The sequence below is a fragment of the Heterocephalus glaber genome, unplaced genomic scaffold (genome assembly GCF_053883595.1).
Source record: "Heterocephalus glaber isolate CG9 unplaced genomic scaffold, H.glaber_assembly_v1.0 deba00001532, whole genome shotgun sequence".
Lineage (NCBI taxonomy): Eukaryota > Metazoa > Chordata > Mammalia > Rodentia > Bathyergidae > Heterocephalus > Heterocephalus glaber.
In genome coordinates this window covers 13,092,031-13,113,643 of record NW_028258330.1, presented here as the reverse complement: position 1 = coordinate 13,113,643, position 21,613 = coordinate 13,092,031, and the positions used below count along the sequence as shown (strand labels likewise).

The 21,613-nt window shown below is 38.4% G+C and overlaps 1 long non-coding RNA gene across 2 annotated transcripts in view; it reads right to left on the bottom strand.

Moving 5' to 3' along the window:
• LOC106009013 (uncharacterized) overlaps window positions 1-21,613 on the bottom strand; it is a 249,399-nt gene that overhangs the window by 84,636 nt on the left and 143,150 nt on the right. For both annotated transcript variants that reach the window (XR_015442081.1, XR_015442080.1), the window contains one exon: window positions 13,575-13,693. This is a non-coding gene — a long non-coding RNA (uncharacterized LOC106009013). The remainder of the gene's footprint in view (window positions 1-13,574; window positions 13,694-21,613) is intronic.

The following is a 21,613-nucleotide window of genomic DNA, read 5'->3' as shown; positions in this document are numbered from 1 at the left end:
CTTAAGGCTTACAACAAAGTGCAATGAAGAAAGAGATGGCCAATTTAGTTGTGAAGGCATACAGGAGACAGTGGACTTGAAGGATACTTTAGAAGTGGACTAAATGAGGTATGATGAGGACCTAGGTTTGTGGATGAGGTCTGAGGAGGGCATTATGGAGAACACCTCCCAAGTTTCAGGTTTACACAACTGGAAATATTGCATCATGTAGTAAGTGGGAAAAAGGTGTCAAGGAGCACACTTGAGGTCAAGAGTCCAGTTTGAGAATTGTGTAGTTAAAGATGTCTGAAAACAACCAAGTGGATGAACAAGCTCAAAAGACAAATCAGAGCAAGTGATAAAAATGTGGGAATTTGGGCTCGATGGTGTTATTTAGAGTCATAGGAGTAAGTTATAGCAATGGGAGTAAGATGATTCTGCCTCAAGAGCCAAAGTCTGAAGATTTTCATAATGTTAGAAATCAAAACAAAAACATTGGCACATGAGAGCAGATGATGCACAGCATGGTTCACAGATTTATTAAGAATGGATATGGACATGGTAGCTTATAAGCACTGAAATTGCTATCTTCCCTAACAAATTCGTTTCATAGTATTACTGCAAGGACTTAATGGGAAATATACATTAGGCAATTACTGTATTATCTGTCACACTATAGAGCATTAAATAGAGTCATACATATTTCAGATAAGCATTATTGATCTCTAATGTCCAAATATTAGCATTTATATCATTTTCAAGATTTAATTGTCCAGCCTACAATTGAATGATATGTTTCTTTTAGAAGTATCTCTTCCAACTCTTAATTACACATTAAAATTATTGATCACCATCTTTGTAAATCATTTTTACTTCATCTAAGCAAGAATAAGCATCTCTAAGAATGTAACATTACCAAGTTCACAAAGTAAACTCATAATGCCTAAAAACATATCTAATCTTCTTTTCAGTAGACAAATATATCCAAATGATTAACTCAGTTCTTGCCAAATGACATTTGGGGAAACCATAGCTGTTTATAAATATTGAAGAAGTGTTTAGTCTTAACTTGTAATAAATCCAAAGTATATGGGTTTAAAAAAGAAAATCAAAGGAAATAATGTTCTAAAACAATACTAATTTCTTCCTTTCTCTCATAGTCATTTTTTCTAAACAGAAAAAATTTATTTCTACCAATAAATATGGACATGTATACATTATGACCAAATCTATTTTTACTGCTTCACAGAAAATCTTGAGCTGAATATGTGGTATCTTAATCTCCAGTATATTATGTACCAAAGGATGATAGACTTGGCAGCAAAAATAGACAGTTACATTCCATTAAAAACCAACTTCATAATTCAAATGAGCCCCCAAGGTCTGCTCCCACACCAATGTTGGTGCACTTAGCTTCTAAAAGGTCTAAAATAAATTTTACAGTTTTGTAATTTCCAGAGTCATTTTTTTTCATTTTAAATGAGAGGCATCAATATTTATATTGTTTTCCATGTGCCCTCAAAATAATATCCTAAATGGCTTGACAATATGTGAGATTTGATTAAACTCACTAATTTCTTGATGGGGGTAGTTTGATTAGTTGATTACACAAATATTTTTTTCTTTTATTGGTACCAGGGATTAAACTCAGGAATTTGTGCTTGAGAGGCAGGCAACAGAGCCACTGAGCTAAATCCCCAGCCCAGTTGATTGTATCAAATTTTAATAACCATGTCATTTATTTATTTTTTACATATGTAAACACATATTTTTTCTGGTAAAAGGAAAAAAATCATATAGTAAAAAATGCTTATGAATTAAAAGGAAAAAGAGAAGAAATCATCCATCATTCTGACCCTAGAGAAAATCCATGTTAACCACATGAGAACTTAACCCAGTCCCATCCTTTTATTTTCAAACATTTCCCATAAAGGTATTATGCAAATATAAAAGAATATATACTGATTTTTGACCTTTGTTTTTTATTATCATGTAAACATGTCTCCTTATAAGAAATTTTGAAATATAAAAAATTACTAACACAGATATAACCAAGGGTTATATAAACCAGAAATGATCATTATTCATATTTTAGTGCTTCTCATAAAAACAACGTTGCTTGGCTATGTTAGAGTTCACTAAAAAAACATATTCTATAGAGTGGCCTGAAGCAGCACAGTTAGCATTTTCCAGACTGCCAAACATTCACTTCATTCATCATGCATTTGCAATACGGAGTAACCACAGTGTGTTGTAGCTTGGTGTTATAGATATTAAAGACTCAGCCGAAGTCACATGGAAAACACTGAATCACCCTGCTGCAGACAGGCAGCCACCTGGTTCCACACTACAAAGACACAGAGGACACCAGACCACCAGACCAAGGTACTGAGTCCCGCTGTTCCCATCCTAGAAGTAGGGGCTTCTGAGCTGCTGTCCCACTGCTCCTGGTCCAGAGGAAGGGGCTTCCCGGTCACCATCCCTCCCGCTGCTCCCAGCCCACAGGAAAGGGCTTTTGGGCCACCTTCTGTCCCCCTGCTCCTGGCCCAGAGGAAGGGGCTTCCAGGCCACCATCCCTCTGACTGCTCTCAGCCCAGAGGTAGGGGCTTCCAAGCCGCCATCCCACTGCTCCTGGTCCAGAGGAAGGGGCTTCCCAGTCACCATCCCTCCCACTGCTCCCAGCCCACAGGAAAGGGCTTTTGGGTCACCATCCCTACCGCTGCTCCTGGCCCCTGTCCAACCTCACCCAGCTCAGAGGAGGTAATCCAGGCAGGCGCTAACAGCCACCTGCCCCAGTCGAAATGAGAAAACACATAAATAAGTTTCAAAACCAGACTTCCAGATCACCTACAGCAACCTCAAAGGGAAATGAGATGAAACACTCTGATACTCAACCACCTGGACCCACTGAACTGGCAACAAAAGGGAATCTGGAAAAAAGGAAATCAGAAATAATTTCTCAGATAACAGGAGACATTGTGCCCCTAGTGCAAGACATGATTAATAAATCTAGAGAGGAGCTCAGGAACATGATGGAATCTCAACATAAGAAACAAATGGAATCCATAAAACAGATGCAAATAGATTTTCAGGAGATGAAAAACTCCATTGAAAGTCTACACAGCAGAATGAGGCAATGTGAGGACAGAATTTTAGATATAAAAGATAAGATTGCAATTAGTGACCAGGAAAAGAAAAATTGCTTCAAAATTATAAGAGAACATGAGAATCAATCCAGCAGCTGCTAAATGATGCAAAGAAGAATAACATAAGACTGATTGGGCTCACTGAAGAAACAGGAGAGAGTGCAGATGACATAAAAAAAAAAACCTCTTCACAGAAATAATGGCAGAAAACTTCCCAAGCAGGGGAAAAGAGCTTGACATACAGATAAGTGAGGCATATAGGACTCCAAATAGCCCTGATCAAAAAACATCTACACATAGGCATATAATAGTTAAGATTCCAGAAACACAACAGAAGAACAAAGTTCTACAAGCACTCAGAGAAAAGAAACAAATCACATACAAAGGAAAGCCCATCAGAATCACAGTAGACTTCTCAACACAAACTATCAAGGTAAGAAGAGCTTGGAGTGACATATTCCAAGCCCTAAAAGAAAACAGCCTCCAACCTAGACTGATGTACCCTGCAAAACTATCTTTCAAAATGGATGGAGAAATAAGATACTTTCATGACAAAGAGCACCTTAGGAACTTTGTGATACCAAACCAGCACTCCAAAGAATTTTACACAATATCCTAGGAACAGACATTGAGGATCACAACCCCAGGAAGCAAAGCAGAATGAACCCATCTGGCATGACAAGAAATTAAATGGAAAGGGGGAGAACCCAACAAGAAGAAAAACTCATGGCAATGACAAGTCAATACGTTTCAGTTATAACCATCAATGTTAATGGTCTCAATTCACCAATCAAAAGAAATAGACTGGCAGAATGGGTCAAGAAGCAAAATCCAACAATATGCTGCATACAAGAATCACACTTAATTCAAAAGGAAACTCATAGACTGAAAGTTAAAGGGTGGAAAACAATATTCCATGTGACAGGAACCTGAAAAAAAGCAGGAGTAGCTATCTTCTTTGCAGATCAAGTAGATTTCAAACCAACACTGATTAAGAGAGATGAAGAAGGACACTACATCCTTGTAAAGGGAAGAATCCAAGAGGAAAAGATGACAATCATAAATATCTATGCACCAAACACTAGTGCACCCAACTATACAAAACAAATACTAATGGACATGAGAAGTCATGTATGCACTAATACAATTATAGTGGGGGACCTCAACAGCCCACTGTCACAAATAGATAGATCAACTAGACTAAAAATAAGTAATGAAATACTAGAACTCAATCCAACTCTTGAACAAATGAACTTAACAGATGTTTACAGAGTCTTCCACCCCACAAAATCAGAATACACATTCTTCTCAGCTGCACATGGGTCATTCTCCAAAATAGACCACATACTCACACATAGAACATGTTTAAGTGAGTGCAAAGGAATTGAAGTTATCCTCTGTACATTATCAGACCATAGTGCGATGAAATTGGAGATCCATAGCAAAAGAAACTCAAAAAATTTCATAAACATGTGGGAATTGAACAACACACTTCTGAATAACCAATGGATCACAGAGGAAATTAAAGAAGAAATCAGATAGTTCCTTCAATTAAATGACAATGACAATACAACACATTGGAATCTATGGGACACAATGAAAGTCTTATGAGGGAAATTCATACCAGTGAATATGCATATTAGGAAAACAGAATGAGCCCAATTAAACAACCTGATGCTGAACTTCAAGCTTCTAGAAAAAGAAGAGAAGGACAACCCCAAAGCTCATACAAGGGAGGAAATTATAAAGATCAGAGGAGAAATCAATGCAATGGAGACTAAGAGAATGATACAAAAAATCAGTGCAGCCAAGAGTTGGGTTTTCGAAAGAATCAACAAAATTGACAAACCTTTAGCCAACCTTGTCAGAAAAAGGAAAGAAAAGACCCAAATCCATGCAATTAGGAATGAAAAGGGTGAAAGTACAACAGGCCCAGCAGAAATCCAGAGGATCATCAATACCTACTTCCAGAACCTATATGCCAATAAGATGGAAAACACAGAAGAAATGGACAGATTCCTAGATACATATGAATTACCAAAGTTGAACGAAGAAGACCTAAAAATTCTGAACAACCCAATATCAACCAATGAAATTGAAAATGTAATTAAAAACTTATCAACTAAGAAAAGCCCTGGCCCTGATGGCTTCACTGCTGAATTCTACAAGACATTTAGAGAGGAACTGCTGCCACTACTGTTTAAACTCTTCAAAGAAATTGAAAGGGAAGCAAAACTCCCAAATTCATTCCTGGAAGCAAGCATCACCTTCATCCCCAAAGCAGAGAAAGACCCAACTTAAAAAGAGAACTATAGGCCAATCTCACTAATTAACATAGATGCAAAAATCCTTAATAAGATAATAGCAAACAGAATGCAGAAGATCATCAAGGAGATCATACACCCTGATCAAGTGGGATTCATCCCAGGGATTCAGGGATGGTTCAATATACGCAAATCAATCAATGTAATACAGTATATCAATAGAGCCAAGGACAAAAACCATATGATTATCTCCATAGACACAGAAAAAGCATTTGACAAAATCCAACATCCATTTATGATAAAAACCCTACAAAAAATTGGAATAGATGGTCTCTACCTCAAACTGATAGAAGCCATCTATGAAAAACCAACAGCCAATATCACACTAAATGGTCAAAAACTGAAATCCTTCACAATAAAATCAAGAACAAGACAAGGATGTCCACTATTACCACTCTTGCTCAATATAGTTCTGGAAACATTAGCCACAGCAATTAGACAAGAGAAAGAAATAAAAGGAAGAAAGATAGGTAATGAAGAAGTCAAATTGTCATTATTTGCAGATGACATGATACTCTATATAGAAGACCCCAAGAACTCCACCAAAAGTCTTCTAGACTTAATAACCAAATTCACTCAAGTAGCTGGTTACAAGGTCAACACACAAAAGTCAATAGCTTTCCTCTATACCAATGACAGACTCACTGAGGGAGAAATAGGGCAAATAATTCCTTTCACAATAGCATCCAAAAAACTGAAATACCTAGGAATCAGCCTAACGAAAGAAATCAAAGACCTCTTCTCTGAAAACTATGGCACTCTGCAAAGAGAGATTGAAGATGATATCAGAAAATGGACAGACATCCCCTCCTCCTGGGTAGGAAGGATTAATATAGTGAAAATGGCCATACTTCCAAAACTGCTATATAGATTTAATGCAATTCCAAATGAGATCCCGGCAGCATACTTCATAGACCTAGAGAAAACAATCCAAAAATTCATTTGGAACAAGAAGAGACACAGAATAGCAAAAGCAATTAATTCTAGGTAACAGAGACATGGCAGGGGGTATCACAATCCCCAACCTGCAACTCTACTACAAAGCTACTGTGATAAAAACAGCATGGTGCTGGCAAAGAAACAGACCTGAGGACCAGTGCAACAGATTAGAAGATGCAGAAACAACGCCAGACACACTCAGCCATCTCATCTTCGATAAAGGAGCCAAACACCCTCACTGGAGGAAAGATAGCTTCTTTAATAAATGGTGCTGGAAAAATTGGGCTTCAACTTGCCAAAGATTAAAACTAGACCTGTATCTCTCACCATGCACTAAACTAAAATCAAAATGGATTAAAGATCTAAATATTAAAATAGAAACTCTGAACCAGTTGGAACAGAGGTTAGGTAGAACCCTTGAAGAAATCGGTGTAGGAAAAGATTTTATGAACAAAACCTCAGTTGCCCATGAACCAGCACAAACAATCAAGAAGTGGGATCTTATCTTATTCAAAGGCTTCTGCACAGCAAGAGAAGCCACAAGCAGTGTGAAGAGACAACCCACAATGTGGGAAAAAATCTTCATTTGCTCTTTCTCAGACAAAGGTCTACTATCTCGAATCTATAAAGAACTTCAAAAGATCAGACCTCCCAAATTTAAAAACCCAATCAAAAATGGGCATCTGAAATGAACAGACATTTCTCAGACAAAGAAGTAGAAATAGCAAATAAATACATGAAAAAATATTCAACATCACTGGTCATTAGAGAGATGCAAATGAAAACAACACTGAGATTCCACTTCACTCCACAAAGAATGGCTGCTATCATGAAATCAACCAATAACAAATGCTGGCGGGGCTGTGGGGAAAGAGGAACCCTGCTCCACTGCTGGTGGGAGTGTAGACTGGTGCAACCACTGTGGAAATCAGTGTGGAGACATCTCAAAGAACTAGGACTGGAGATCCCATTTGACCCTGCTGTCCCCTACTGGAGATTTTCCCCAAAGAAGTAAAAGAATCATACCACAGTGATATATGTGCACCCATGTTCATAGCAGCACAGTTTGTAATAGCTAAAACTTGGAAACAGCCCAAATGCCCATCAACTGGAGACTGGATAAAGAAAATGTGGGGTTTTTTCTAAAATGGAGTACTACTCAGCCATAAAATATGAGAAATTAGAGACATTTATAGCTAAATGGATGCACATTGTGGTGATACTCTTAAGTAAAATAAATAGGACACACATGTGTAAATACTGAATAGTTTCTCTGGTGTCAGAAACTGAAAGTGTAAATAAGGACTAAATGTATAACAGGTAATGTGAAATAGGAAGAAAAGGGGCAAAGGGGAAAGAAGTGGGAGGGCTAGGGGAAAGGATAGAAGGGAATGGGATTAATATGAGAAAATGGAAAAATAGGAACAAAATCTTTGTAAATAGGGAGGAATGGAGGGGTTGAAGGGAGGGCTGGGCAAGGGTGAAAAATAAGAACCAAGAGAGATTATGTAAAGGTGCAAATTTCCAATGATGAATGTCATTATATTGTATACCTAAAATGTACCAATGATTAGGATGAATAATCGATAATGTAAAATAGAAAGAAAAGGTCCAAAGGGGTAGGGGTAGTGGGAGGGGCAGGGGAAAGGAAAGAAGGGAAAAGAAAAATGATGAGAAATGGAAAAAATGGAAATAAAGTCTTTGTAAATAGGGAAGGGTGGAGGGCGTGAAGGGAGGGCTAGAAATGGGGAAAAAATAAGAACCAAGATGCATTATGTAAAGGTACAATTCCCAATGAGAAATGTAATTGTGTTGTATACCTACAATGTACCAGTAAAAGAATTTAATACAAAAAAAAAGAAAAAGATGCATTATGTAAAGGTACAATTCCCAATGAGAAATGTAATTGTGTTGTATACCTACAATGTACCAATAAAAAATTTAATACAAAAAAAAAAGACTCAGCCTGTTCTTTCTAAGAGCTCTAGGTCTTAGGAGGATGTAGACTAGAAAATAGTTACAACAAATCCTTTAATGCCAGGATTTGAGATAAACTCAGGATGCAGTGGAACAGTGTGAGTCAAAGCTATCTTGGTGAAGGAGTGAAATTTAAGGAAAAGACACACTTCCTGGGGTCTCTGAAATAGGGCTTAATTCTCAGGGGTGGTGCATCCAAGATTGTGCAGGAGAAAGCCACTGGGAGCAGATGAATACCCAAATCAGAGGTAATTACACATGGCTGGAGGATGAAAAGATAATGCCAAAAGTTAGAGTGGAGGAAGAGGGCAGGCTTGGTATTTCATAATAAGGAGCTTGAGTTTTATGTAGAAGGTAATGAAGCAATTAAGCAACAGTGTGACATAATCAGGTATGCATTTAAGAAAGAACATTCTGACTACAGAAGTTAAGGAGTGAGACATGTGACAGAGCTGAAGCTAGAGAGAAGCTATAGCCATCATCCAGGTTAGAAGTAGAAAGCCTAAAGGAAGGAAGAGTGATATGATCAATACTCAGGATACCAAGGAGATTTAGAATATTCCTTATCCCTCAACATGCACTTGAGGATTATTAACCTTAGATGGTGATCACGCTTGCCAAATTTTTAGTAAGACAGTATCTCAAGACTTGCCTTGACCATCTCTTTCCCATCTTATGAGGTTAAGGCAAATTAAAATATATCTTATATCCTACTCCAAAGGGATCATTGGAAGAAACCTGGGTAAGATTCTGACATTGTCACTGAAGTCACAGGGACCTATGCTACCTCACACTCAGAGGACATAGCTCAGGGTGATCACCTGGACGACTTCTCCTTGGGCAACTTGATCATTCCAAAAGCACTAGAAAATAGTTCTTTAGGCCATGACGATTTATCAGAGCTACAAGTTGAAGGGAGAATAAATGCGTTCTGAACAATAATGTTACTAAATTATAGTCATTTATAGAACATCAATGAGACAGTTACCCAAGTGAATCCGAATTGCTTGGTAAACAAATGTGCTGGAAAGGGGATTAGGATTTTACAAACACCAGGGGACCCTGAGGTTTAATGTTAGTAGCTTTCTTTTTCCATTTTGATTGCTAATGTGGTTTATCTGCAGAGTTCTCTTAATCAGATGATCAACATAGAAAGCTATCCAAATTTTTTGCACAGCATTTAAAACTATCTGTAATTCATAATTTTGTTCCTGAGTACTTTTTTCAACAACTAGGGCTTTCTGAAACTGATTTGGGTTGCCTCCTGTGGGAATCATGAGTCTGCTGACTGCAAATATTCAACAAAGACTGGAAAACCACTACATAAGAGGCTGTAGACAGGAATCATACACAGATTAAAATACTGCTTTACAGCTCTGACAGTTGTTTCTTTTCCTTTTTTTTTCTGTTGCAGCTAGGTCAAGATATGCTTATGTAGTGCTTCTTTCCCCCTTTGCTATCCAGTACCATACAAAATTGAACTAAGTTGATATAAGATTTCATAAACAAGGTCAGAAAACCAGATACCTAGAATTCTTTCAGCAAACATTCAGAGATTGCTTATGGGTTCACTAGGTTAGATCTTCTTAAAAAGTAAGAATTTAAGCATTTTATTCATTCAGTCTTATTAAGAGATAACCTTGCTTTGCTCAATATGCAAAAAATAAATCTTATATAAAGGACAGTTGAAGCCTGTGTCACATCATAAACCAAATCCAGGTGTCTTCTATTTTGTAAAAGTCTTTGCAAAGAAAACAAAGTCAATGAAAATAAACTATCGCTGCATTAAAAAAAAGTTTCTATCAGAGGAATTGAAATTGTGAAGAATATCTCTAGGACATGAAAAACAATCATGTCTGGAGAAGATAACAACTCAAATTACAAGCAGAAGAAAATGATTCTTTCAAAGCTCAGAAATATCCAGAGAAGCCCCAGGGTGGAAGATGTCATTGGCGAGGAAAGTGATGGAGAGGGATACCATATTTGTACAATGGGCAAGAAATGCTGCTTCCATGTGTATAATTTCAGGAAGTCTTAGAAAAAGTAAGACATGAGCTGGCTTCATAATTCTTTTAAAAATTTTATCTTTCTCTCTGCATCCCAAACTTGCTCAAAGGTGATATTTCTTATCCCTTGAGAATTAGAAAAGAAGAAATGAGTGACTCAGGCAATCGTGATATGGACTCTATGGCAAATACAACAACAACAACAAAAACAAATTTACAACGTGAGCCTTTTGGGGAAGATATACTTTCAAAAGCTAAGGAAGTTTTGTCAGCCAATGTACTGCCTATGTAAGAGCTAGCTGAGTTTCTACCTACCCTAATCTTTGAAAGCAAAAGTTTAAAGTGGAGAGGCCTCTGTGAACACACCAGTTGAAACCAGCCAGATCTTAGATAGCTTCCTAAGCAACCTCCAATATGCTGAGATTCCATTATAATCTCATCTACATATTAAATGATTCAACTCCAATGCCATGCCAGGACAGTTGACAAATGCCACTGTAATGACCAGAAAGAACCATAAAAGAAAAGAAAAGAAAAATAGGAGTGTGTTTTACTTACTGTTCTTGTTGCTGAGATGAAATACCTGACACCCAAAGTTAAAGGAGGAAAGGTTTATTTAGTTCACAGTTTATAGAGGTTTCAGTCTATAATTGGCTGGCTCCAAGATAAAGTGAAAATAGTTTATGGCATGCACAAGGGAGCAAAAGCCCCTTTTATCTTATCTAGACTACTTAGGGTGGGTACCACTCACACCCTTAATCCTAGTGTCCTTGAGCCTAGCATAGCACCATGAATCAATTCCAAGGTCACACACTCTAGATCCAGCTGCCTTTGAAAAAGCCCCACCTATGACTGCATGAGGCTTTGGAGGAACATATAGATATAAGCCATAACAGGGTGGCAGCCAAATTCCTGGAAAATCTTTACCTATTTCAAAAACAGGCAGAAATATTGCTCCCTTTTTTTAGCCTACTGCCCCATAACTGTTCTTACCCTGTAACTATGACTTCCTCACCCCAAAGAGTTGAGAAATTGATCTGTGAGCTACACTTCTACTTTTCCATTCTTTAGCCACTAAATAAACTTGTGTTGTTGGTGCTTGAGCTTGGGTTTCACCTTTGACTTCACAACACCAGATGAGAAAAAGATATCCTTTTTAGCGGTCTCTCTCTCTTAGGAGAAGGCCCCCCCGCAAAAAAAATTTTGGTTAAAAATTTATTTTTGATGCCATGTAGTTACTCAGAGAACATTAAAATTCTAAGAAATGTTAGGACTAGGGTCTGAGAGATGGAATTACCTTTTGCTTGGGAAGCTGCTGGACAATGTTGAAGAAAATCTGTAACTAGAAAGGCTTGAGAAAGTCCAGGCTCAAGAATCCATATAGTCCTTCCTCACCAACTGCACAGTGGACTGAGTTTTCTGAGTTCCAAATGTGATTTTCCCTTCTCCAAGGACTATCATTTCCATGTAAGTTGGAGGCAGGTTAGAGTCACCTAGCATGGCAAATGGGAACTGTCGAATAGTGTTTGGTGGAAGTAGAGTTTGAAAATTTGACTAATTGGTCAGCATAGGCAAACTGAATAGACAAGAGAAGCATGAACATTAAAATGGTACCAAAGGGAATACTAGAAAGTTTATATTGCAGAAGATGGCTAAAATAGTTTTATTCTGAATGAGAATGTGATTCCCAACAGTCTGTCTTCAAGCATTGCAACATATAAATTTCCTTGTTTCAGATTCAGAATTTAAATGGACAATAGGATACAGAAGACTTTAAACCACTCTTGCCTCACTCTTCATATGCATGGCTTCTTCCCATCATCCAAGTTTCAATTTTAAGATCCCAATTTTTCAGAAGGTTTTCTTGGACTACTTAGCAATTCTGGCTTTTATAGTACATTGAAATGCAACACATGTTATTTCAAAATCAAGTGATTAGAAACTGTGAGTCTTAAACACTGTTCGTGGGAATATGCATCCATACTAGCTGCTATCATGGCACCCACATGCTGCCCAATTCCCATTAGCTCTTCTGATTTTTGTCCCTGCCCGTCTCTGGCCAGCACCAGGACTCTCCCTAAAGGCTTTCTCTGGGTGCCGGAGCATTCTCCAGGATGCAGGATTGGCTAGAATTTTCTTCAATTGATGCCCCTAGAAATAGCCCTCAACAAACAACAGATACAAAATGTTGGAAACATACCCGAGCTCCTCATCTGTTGGATGGCACAACACTGAGGCATGTTCTACAAAGTCTCCCCAGAATCCCCAAGGGCCTGAGTGCCCCCACCCCCAGGGGTCATTGTTGGCCACTAGCATATTCCTTTCTTGATTTTTCTCCCTTCTGTGTCTTACTTCCCCACTCTTGGTTCCCATACTTCCTGGGATTACCTCCCAAATAACTTGCAGCCAGCCAGGAAAGTAGTTCAGTGGTGCAAAGGTCCTGAGTTTGATTTCCAGTACTGGAAAACAAAAATTTCAAATAACGACTTGCACACCCATCTTTATCCAGGGAGACCCAAACTCAAATAGTATTTTCTCACAAAGGAAAATTAACCAAACATAAAAGAAAATAAATTCAGATGAGCTTGAATGAAAAATGACTGATGATTAAGTAGTGAGAATAGCTGCAATTAAATACCGTAGATAACAGCACTAGGGATGCAGTCTTCCCCAGGCCTAGTGTGGAGTCACATGGCCTGTGTGCAGACAGGAGAGCTGTGTGTAGCAGTGGTACATGTTTTGCAGTTCTATGAAATATTCAATGGAAGCCAACTTTCATCAGAGTCCTGAATTACTGTTCTCAATAATCTCCAGTGTTGCGTTACATCAATTGTACCAATTTTTCAAATTCCTAATACAGTAACTCCCTGTTATTATGTAGCACTTGGTAATATATTAAAAAACAAAATGATATTACATGGTATATGATTTCCCTGCAATAAAGAAAAACTTTTGGTATTTTATAAAATTGATTTCTTAAGACTCCTGAAAACCTTGTGGGAGCTGGACTACACTCTATTCCTGCATTAAATAGAGGTCACAGGTGTTGAGTAACAGCCCATTTACTGTAAGCAAATGCCCACTGCTTTTTTGGCAGCCAGACCCTTGCACCAAAAATACTTTAAACCATAAGTAGTTCCCATTCTTAAGAGAGCAAACATGACTTAAGGGAAAAGAAAAAGAAAAATACACAATACTCTTACCAATGTTGTGTTTGATATTTACTTTTCTTTCTTGGGTCAAAGCTGCTGAGTAAAAACTGGGCTCCTGCCAGGTTTTTATCATATTCCTTCAATAGCCATTTTTCAGGAAGTTCTGTTTTCTGAAACAGATAAGAAAACAGTACCGGGAGGAAATCAGTTACGCTCTTATTAACGCATGGATATTGAATTGTTCACCATTAGCAAAAAATTTATTTTGGGTGGAGTTTTTCTTATTCTCCTCTATTCAGAAGCTTCTTTCCTAGTTGCCTGTGCTTGCAAGTTTGTCTTCTGCAACTAGACTGTAAAGGAATTGAGGGGCAAGTATCTCACCTAACTTATCTCTACATTTCTGTGACAGTCCAGGTCAAAAAGCCAGTGTGCAAACACCCTTGCCCCTCCCTGCCCAAGGCTAAGAGGGCAGGACTTCCACACAGGACTGTTGCAGGCTCCAGGGACTTGCTCTGAGTTCACCATCTGCTTGGCTTCCTTCCTTTTTCTATCCTGCTTCCTTCATTCCTTTCCCATCTTCCTGGGATCACCTACTCATGACTCTCATCTCAAGTCTGCTTGTGGAGATTGCCAGCTTTGACATTAACCTCCAGGACTAAAAAGCAGAGCACTTGAACCAAAGTAAGAAATATGCAAATTAATGACTGCTATGTTGTCTTAGCAAAAGATAGTTGATTTCCACTAAATTAGCTTGACTGGAAAGGTTGCACATGTAATAAAAACTGCCCTCCCAACTCATGCCGAAGAACTCCATCTTGTAGCGGGCCATGGTGTAGCCAGCTGTCCAGTGAGCTCGCCCCTCCCACCCCGGCTGTGTGCCATATTAGCACAGCAAGGTCAACCACTGCAGCTGGACAGTGCTTACCTGTGGGAGGGAGTTCCCTGATAAAGATGGGCTGGCGGTGGCATACACACAGCTTTTCCCAAGGGCCTTTCCTGCTTTTGATCCTACTTTGGCTGTCTTCATGAGTGCTGAAACCCTTAACTTCCCAAAGGGGATTTGACAACCTCAGCGGTGCAGCAAGCTGCAAGTAGTTCAGTGCTCTGTAGCAACCCCTAACAAACTCAGTTATTCACCAAGTTGGACTTGTCTGAGTCGTTCTTTGATCTGTCACCCCCTCCCAATTTGGGGGCAGACACTTCCTTTACTCGTCTGGGAAATTTACCCAAGAACAGAAATATGGGGTATAATTTTAAAATACACTGTGTGTTTAAATGTTTTTAATTTATTATAGTAAAAGACATATTGCCATTAATCTTCCTCAAAATCCACCCCCTCACTTCAGACACACTCATCATTCTGGTCACTTTTTGAAGCAGTTCTGGAAGTCTTTAGTTTCACTGTCATGGCTGCCTCTATGTCCTGAATTTATCCAAATCATTTGCTTTCCATGATCATTTTGACTGTGGGGGAGAGCCAGAAGTCACATGTGCAGATCTGGTGGACAAGGTAGATGAGAACACACTGTAATGTTTTATCCAACCTGCTTTGGCATCTGGTGGCACTTGGCAGCACCATTCACTCTATTTTTGATCATACCTGGTAAAATCACGAAAGAAGACTTCCAGAAGTGCTTCAGAAAGTGGCAAGAATGATGGGACAAGTATTACAAGGCAAGGAGGAAAATTTGAGGGTGATTAATGACAATGTGTCTTTTAATGCAATAATTTTTAAAATTTAAATACCATATATTTTGACCACACCTTGTACACTATGACCTTGAACAAATTGGAAAGGCACTTCTAACTTGTCAGGGTCATGCTCTCTCTCTTCTCAGGTTCTCTCGGCCGTTGGGCACAACTTTTTTGCTGCAGTTCAATATTCTCAGTGACGCATTATTCCAACATCATATTTACACGTATCTGTGGCTTACTAAAGGAAAGACGCTCTTGCCCTGGCTTTATAGTGCACCAACTTATTCAATCCCTTAGTGCTCTAAATCAAAATGCTGGAAAGTGAAACAAAACCAAACCTGATGAGCTTGCTTGAGGTGTGATGTCTGCCTCACCCCAGCTGGGTGTGACCGTGGAAGGAGGGTCATCTGCCATGAGGCTGCCCCTTTTGCAACTGCTCCAAACTGTGGGCATGGGTGAACTTTTCCAAAAGGAACTTTAGAGTCATGGCAATGACAGACAATACTAAGCCTAATCTTTTTTGTGTTGTCTTTCAGCCTCTCAATGTTGAGCCTGCCCTAACAGTCAACTATGTAGTTTCATACTCCCCTTGAGCTGATTCCATCAACTCTGTTCCCATGGGGGTGTCCTCACTGCCTTCCAGCATGTTAGCCTAAACTTTCATTCTATCCAGACTGTGGCTTAAGTCTGCAAACACCATCCTTCCTTCCTTTCCTACCTCACTCATGAGGCCTTCCCCAAGAATTCCAATCCTCCACTAGTTACTACATCACCAATATATTTTGTCCATTTGCCTATTGTTGTATGTGAGAGTCAGAGTTGCTTTTCATAGACAGCAATCCCTCCAAATCAAGGATAGATCATGCCTGCTATTTCTACTGCTTCCCCTACAGTACTCAGCACAATTCCAAGCACGTAGCAAAACGTATTTGCTTCTGCCTGGTTGACTGATTGAAGTCTATTAAGCTTTTCTGCTGCACCTGCCTCAGTGCCTCACTCAGAGACAGTTATAAGAAATCTTTTGTATGTCTGCCCCTCAGGCTTTCCCACCTCGATGTGAGCTGGCTCTATTTCCAACTAGTCTGCTTCTCTTTGCCAGAGGCCTTTCTCCCGACCACCTGAAAGTCTCTTTGACCTCAGCAACAGTAAATTGAATGCTCTGGAAAATTAACTGCAGGCAGCATACAACTGGTTGTCCTCTGGAGATGATGGTAGTAACTGCACTCACTTACTCCTCCATGGTCAGCTCTGAGTGTTTTTTGCATGGTCTCGCAGAATTTCTTAGCAGGACTGAGCTCCAGCTCCCCCAGTGATAACTTATCTGATAATGTTTTCCTCCTGGCTTTCTTCCTTCTTGTGTCAATTCTGTACTTCCTTCCCAGTCCTTCCTGTCACCACTTCCCAAATAAATTGCTTACATTTGATTCTGAACTAAGACAAAATTCAATTAAACACTTAGAGAATAAATGAATGAATGAGCAGGTGATTTTCACTTTCCTCCTCACAGGCAGAGAAGGTCTCCAGGGATAGGGTTGGATTTCTTAAGAGGGGGAAGACAGAGGGTTCAATTCCCATGCTCCTAGTATATACCTCCCAAAAGCATCCACACAGGGGAGGTTGTGTAGGAGCCATTTCAAAACACAAAGCACAGCCTCCTAGGGACGACTGTGAACTTGACTGCACCCAGCTGGGCCCAGATAAGGCAGGTGCTGATGACACAGCTGGCCACAGTGTCCTGGTCCATTTTGAGATGGGCCAACTCTATGTTGGCAGCTCAGAAGTCACATCCTCATTTGTTTTCTTTTTTACTAATCCAAAATGGAGGAGGAAATCAGGAAAGATGACAACTATAAGCTTTTCTAATTTTAGAGAAAAAGATTTGATTAAACTATGAAACCAGAGAAATGACTCTTTTTAATGTCTTCAATTTTGTAGCAAAGTCTACTTACTTGTTTCAGGAATGAGAAGGACAAAAGCCATAGCAATGCTTGGAGGATGATGGGAGCAAACAGTTGTCCCGTGAGCAACTGGAAGAACAGCTTGAGCATTTCTGCTGATTGGTTACATAATTCCAGTTCTTGAACATTTAGTGAACTATTCTTTTGCTTGCTGGAGAAATTTAATTCCTCAATAAAATATGAAGAGAGTTGACAAGGACTGTGTCCAACGTTGTTGTGTGCCAAGTTTTCACTTTAATTAGCTTGCTTACTCAAATGTCTACTTTGATCTCTATGGGATTTCTGAACTTCATTAGCTCTTTTCTTAAAGACAAGTTAATCTACTTGGGAATATTAGTATTAGGGAATATTAGTATTAGTGAATATCAGTATTTTCTAATAAGTAGTTCCAAGCCTCAGTTTCTAGTAGATAACCAGTTCAGCAAAGTCCTGGTTCACAAGAAACTGACCTGTTTTCAGCAGCAGCACTGGAATCAGTGCAAGATGGAATATCTCATAGAGCAGTAAATTTGTCTTTATAGCCAAAATGATCTGCTATAGCAGAGCGACAATTAGAGCAAATGATACTCATCACTTCATTGGGAGAGATTCAAAGGGAAGTTCTGTTGCAGCTTTCATTTGAGATCTGCCTATTATTCTGATGAAGACTATCTTAATGAAAATGTAAATTTCTCATTGTCTTCTATTGTAAAAATGTACATTTTTAAATGTACATTTAAAAATGCAAATTTTCTGTTCAGCTATGCATAATCAAAAGATGAATTCTCATAGCTATGAACTTGAACTTGAATAAATCTTTGCTGTCTCAGAAAAACAGCATGCTAGAAATTTACAAGTCTTCAGTTTATAGATGAAAAATGTCTTCCTGCTATAAGTTATTGTGGTAGGCAGAATAATGTCCCCCCAAAAGACGTAGGGATCTCAATCTCTGGAATCTGTGAATATGTTACCTTCCATGGCAAAGGATCTTTGCAGAAGTGATTAAGTTGTGAATCTTGAGAAGCAGAGACTATCCTAGATTATCTAGGCAAACCCAACCTAATCTAATCACAAGAGACATTCAAATTGAAAAATCTTTTTTAGTTGTGGTCAGAAGAAAATGCCACTAGGGAATAATGATCAAAGAAATGTTATCTGTTGACTTTGAAAATGGCAGAAGGTCCCGAAAGCCAAGGGATGTGGGTTATTTCTAGAGGGTATCAAAGGAAAGGAGACAGATTTTTTTCTAGAACCTCCAGAAAACACCTCTATCCTGCTAACACCCTGATTTTAGGCCAGTAAGTCCTGTGTCAGACTCTGATCTTGAGAACTATATGATAATAAAATTGTATCATTTTAAGCCACTAAGTTTATAGCAATCTGTTACCACGGCAATAAATAATCAATACAGCTGTGATATTTAACTATTTCCTTTAAACATTTATTAATAAGAAAAGAATAGAAGTATTATGGCAAAAATTATTTCTTCTCCACTAAACCTCCAAAAGTATGATTTTCTTTTTGCTTCTTTTCTTTCTTCTTCAATCACTCAAAATTAACAGCTATTTCTACTTTGCCTTATGACCTCCCATTCTGTTTGGGAAAGGAGTAAAATATTCATTGTGTTTGAGCATAAGAACACCTTTAGCCACAAGCTCCCAGTTGTATTCCTTAACACATTCCATCTGTTGTGATCATGCCTTATCATATATTCTTGTAATCCATTTAAAATATTACATGCAATTGCATAACCAATGCATGTGTTATTTTATGCATAGTTTCTACAACTTTTAGATATAATGTCAGAATAAAAAGTTGCTTGACATGAGCTGGAAAATAAAGGATACAAAGTCACCACTAAAGATTCATTCAAAGAAAGAAATACAGACAATAAATCCTCTGGCTTCTTCCTGTCTTCCCTTTGATCTCTCTCACCTGTCCTCGCCTTCCATAGGCTGAATCCTCCCACAAGCCAAATGGCTGGGTGTCTGGGGAGAGTATGTTGCAGGATCAGCATTCTGCAACACAGAAGAGTGGAGGGAGAGGAATGTGGAGAATGGATCTGAAGCCAAATGGGCAAGTGAGCGGCACAGGCTTCTCAGAATACATTCTGGCTTTACAGTAAAGGCATTTTTAAAATCTTCAAAGATTCAGCTTTCCAGGATGATCATCTCTTTGTTTTGTTATTTGGTTGTGCCAAAGGACTTTAAATGCTTGAAAGAAAAATCTAAAGATTGCCCCTAGTATGGGGAAGGAAGGCCCACTGAAACCAGAGCCCCCATTTAGGAAGTATCTTTAGTCTTGAGTACATGGGTGGACTGTATCTGTCATTTGTCACTCTGTTGTAACTGTCTTCAGTCTTCAGAGTGGGCAGAAAGATTATAATGGAAGGAAGAACCATGGTCTTTGGAAAATGTGAGAAACAATGTTTTGGAGAGTTTCCAAGACTGTTAAATTATTTCAATAAAAATATCAGATACACATGAGTAATAAAAAATTTAACAAACTAGCAATAAAACAAATGCAATATAGAAAGATTTAAGGTAACATCTTCTATTTTTGCATTAAATAAATTGACATTTTCTTCTTTTGTTTTTTAAAAACCCATATTTTGTAGCCCTGAGCTAGTAAAGCACTGTATAGAACAGAAGAACAAGTGGATTGTTCAAATACCAAATAATGGTATGAAAAATAATGAAAAGTGCTCAAACAGGTTATTTGAAACTTTTATGAGGAAAGCTAACGGAAGAAGGTTGGTAGTACATTTCCTCAATATGTTTCCAGAATGAAAACTCAAATGCTGAATACCTAGAATAAGAGACCAGGATTTTAAATGTGGTGAACTCCACTCACCAGATTATAGGAGGATTGTAAATCACAGATTAGACAGCGCTGTTCAATAGGAGTGTTATATGAGCCACCTTCAAAAAAGAAAAGGAAAAGAGATGAAATTAATTTTAAGAATACAGGATGAGCATTCTTACTCTGAAAAGTCAAGATGCTCTGAAATACAAAATGTTTTGAACACCAACGTGATGCCGTAAGTGGAAAATTCCACACCTCAAGTGACAGGTTGCAGTCAAAATGTAGGTGCACTAAACTACATACTATAGTATAAAATTACCTTCAGCTATGTGTATAAAGTAGATGTGAAACATAAATAAGTCAGATGTAGTGGTGCATACCTGTGATCTCAACACCCTAGGAGGCTAAGGCAGGAGAATTGCAAATTTGAGGCCAGCCTGGCCAACTTAACAGACTTATTGAGATTCTGTCTCAAATAAATAAATCAATGTTTAGACTTGGAACACATTTCCAAACTATCTTATTGTATGTACACAAATATTCCAAAATCTGAATTATGAAGTGTTTTTGGTTCCAAGTATTTTGGATAAGGGATATTCAGCCTGTATATTTTTATTTAATTTAGTCTATCAAAAATGTTATCATTTCAACACATCATCAATATAAAAAGTAAAAAATATTTTGCTTTTTTCAAATTTAATCTTTCCTAGCTGATGTATATTTTTCTGCTTATCCTATATTTCAATTCAGATACTAAAATTTGTCAGAAAAACTTGATTGGTGTTTAGATTTTGATATAGGGGGAAGAGATGTAACTCCCAAACCTACTAGATATCCAACATGTGAGTTTGTGTTCTCTAAAATCGAAGAATGAATTCTAGGAACAACAGAGGTTGAGAGTAGGAAAAATTTATTGAAAGAAAGCTTCTGTCTAAGAGAGACAAGGGGGACAGGGAAGTGGGATGCCCAGCCACTCCACTTTTCAAAGATGTTTTATACAGCAAAGCCACGTGGTGAGGCGGGTACAAAGTGGGACAAAACTATAAGACCCTATGGAAATTTACAAGGTGGCCATGAGGTGGGACAAAACCATGACCAACCAATAAGATTACAAGTACAGTCACCCAGGTAATATTGATTAAATGGGGATCAAATGGGAAGACAAGTCACATACAAGGAATTTCCTGTTTAGAATATCAGTCACTGCTGTCTATCTCTAGGGGAAGTAGTGCCTCTTCTTTCTATAATGCTAACAGTGAATGTGCCTCAACTGTTCTCCATTTTGGCTCCTTTCTGTGTTGACTCCTGAAGGGCTGGCCCCCTAGTGACTGGGGCCTTGAGGGCTGGCACCTTAAGGGGGGCTCTGTCTAACTGCCTAAAAGATATCTAATTAACTTACCTATCCTCAATAATTTCATAAAATTTACAGAAGGAAGATTCACATGCTGAAGTTGTTCCAAGAACACATAGAAAGGTTCCCAAAACTTGAGTCAAGTATCAATTTTTAATTTAATTTTACTTAAATTAAATCAAGTTAAACATTCAATTTCTCCATCACAGTAGCCACGTTTTAGGTATTCAGGAGACACCTGGCACTCATTGCTACCATACTGAAAGCACTGCAGTAGATCAGAGACCAAGCTGTTAACATCC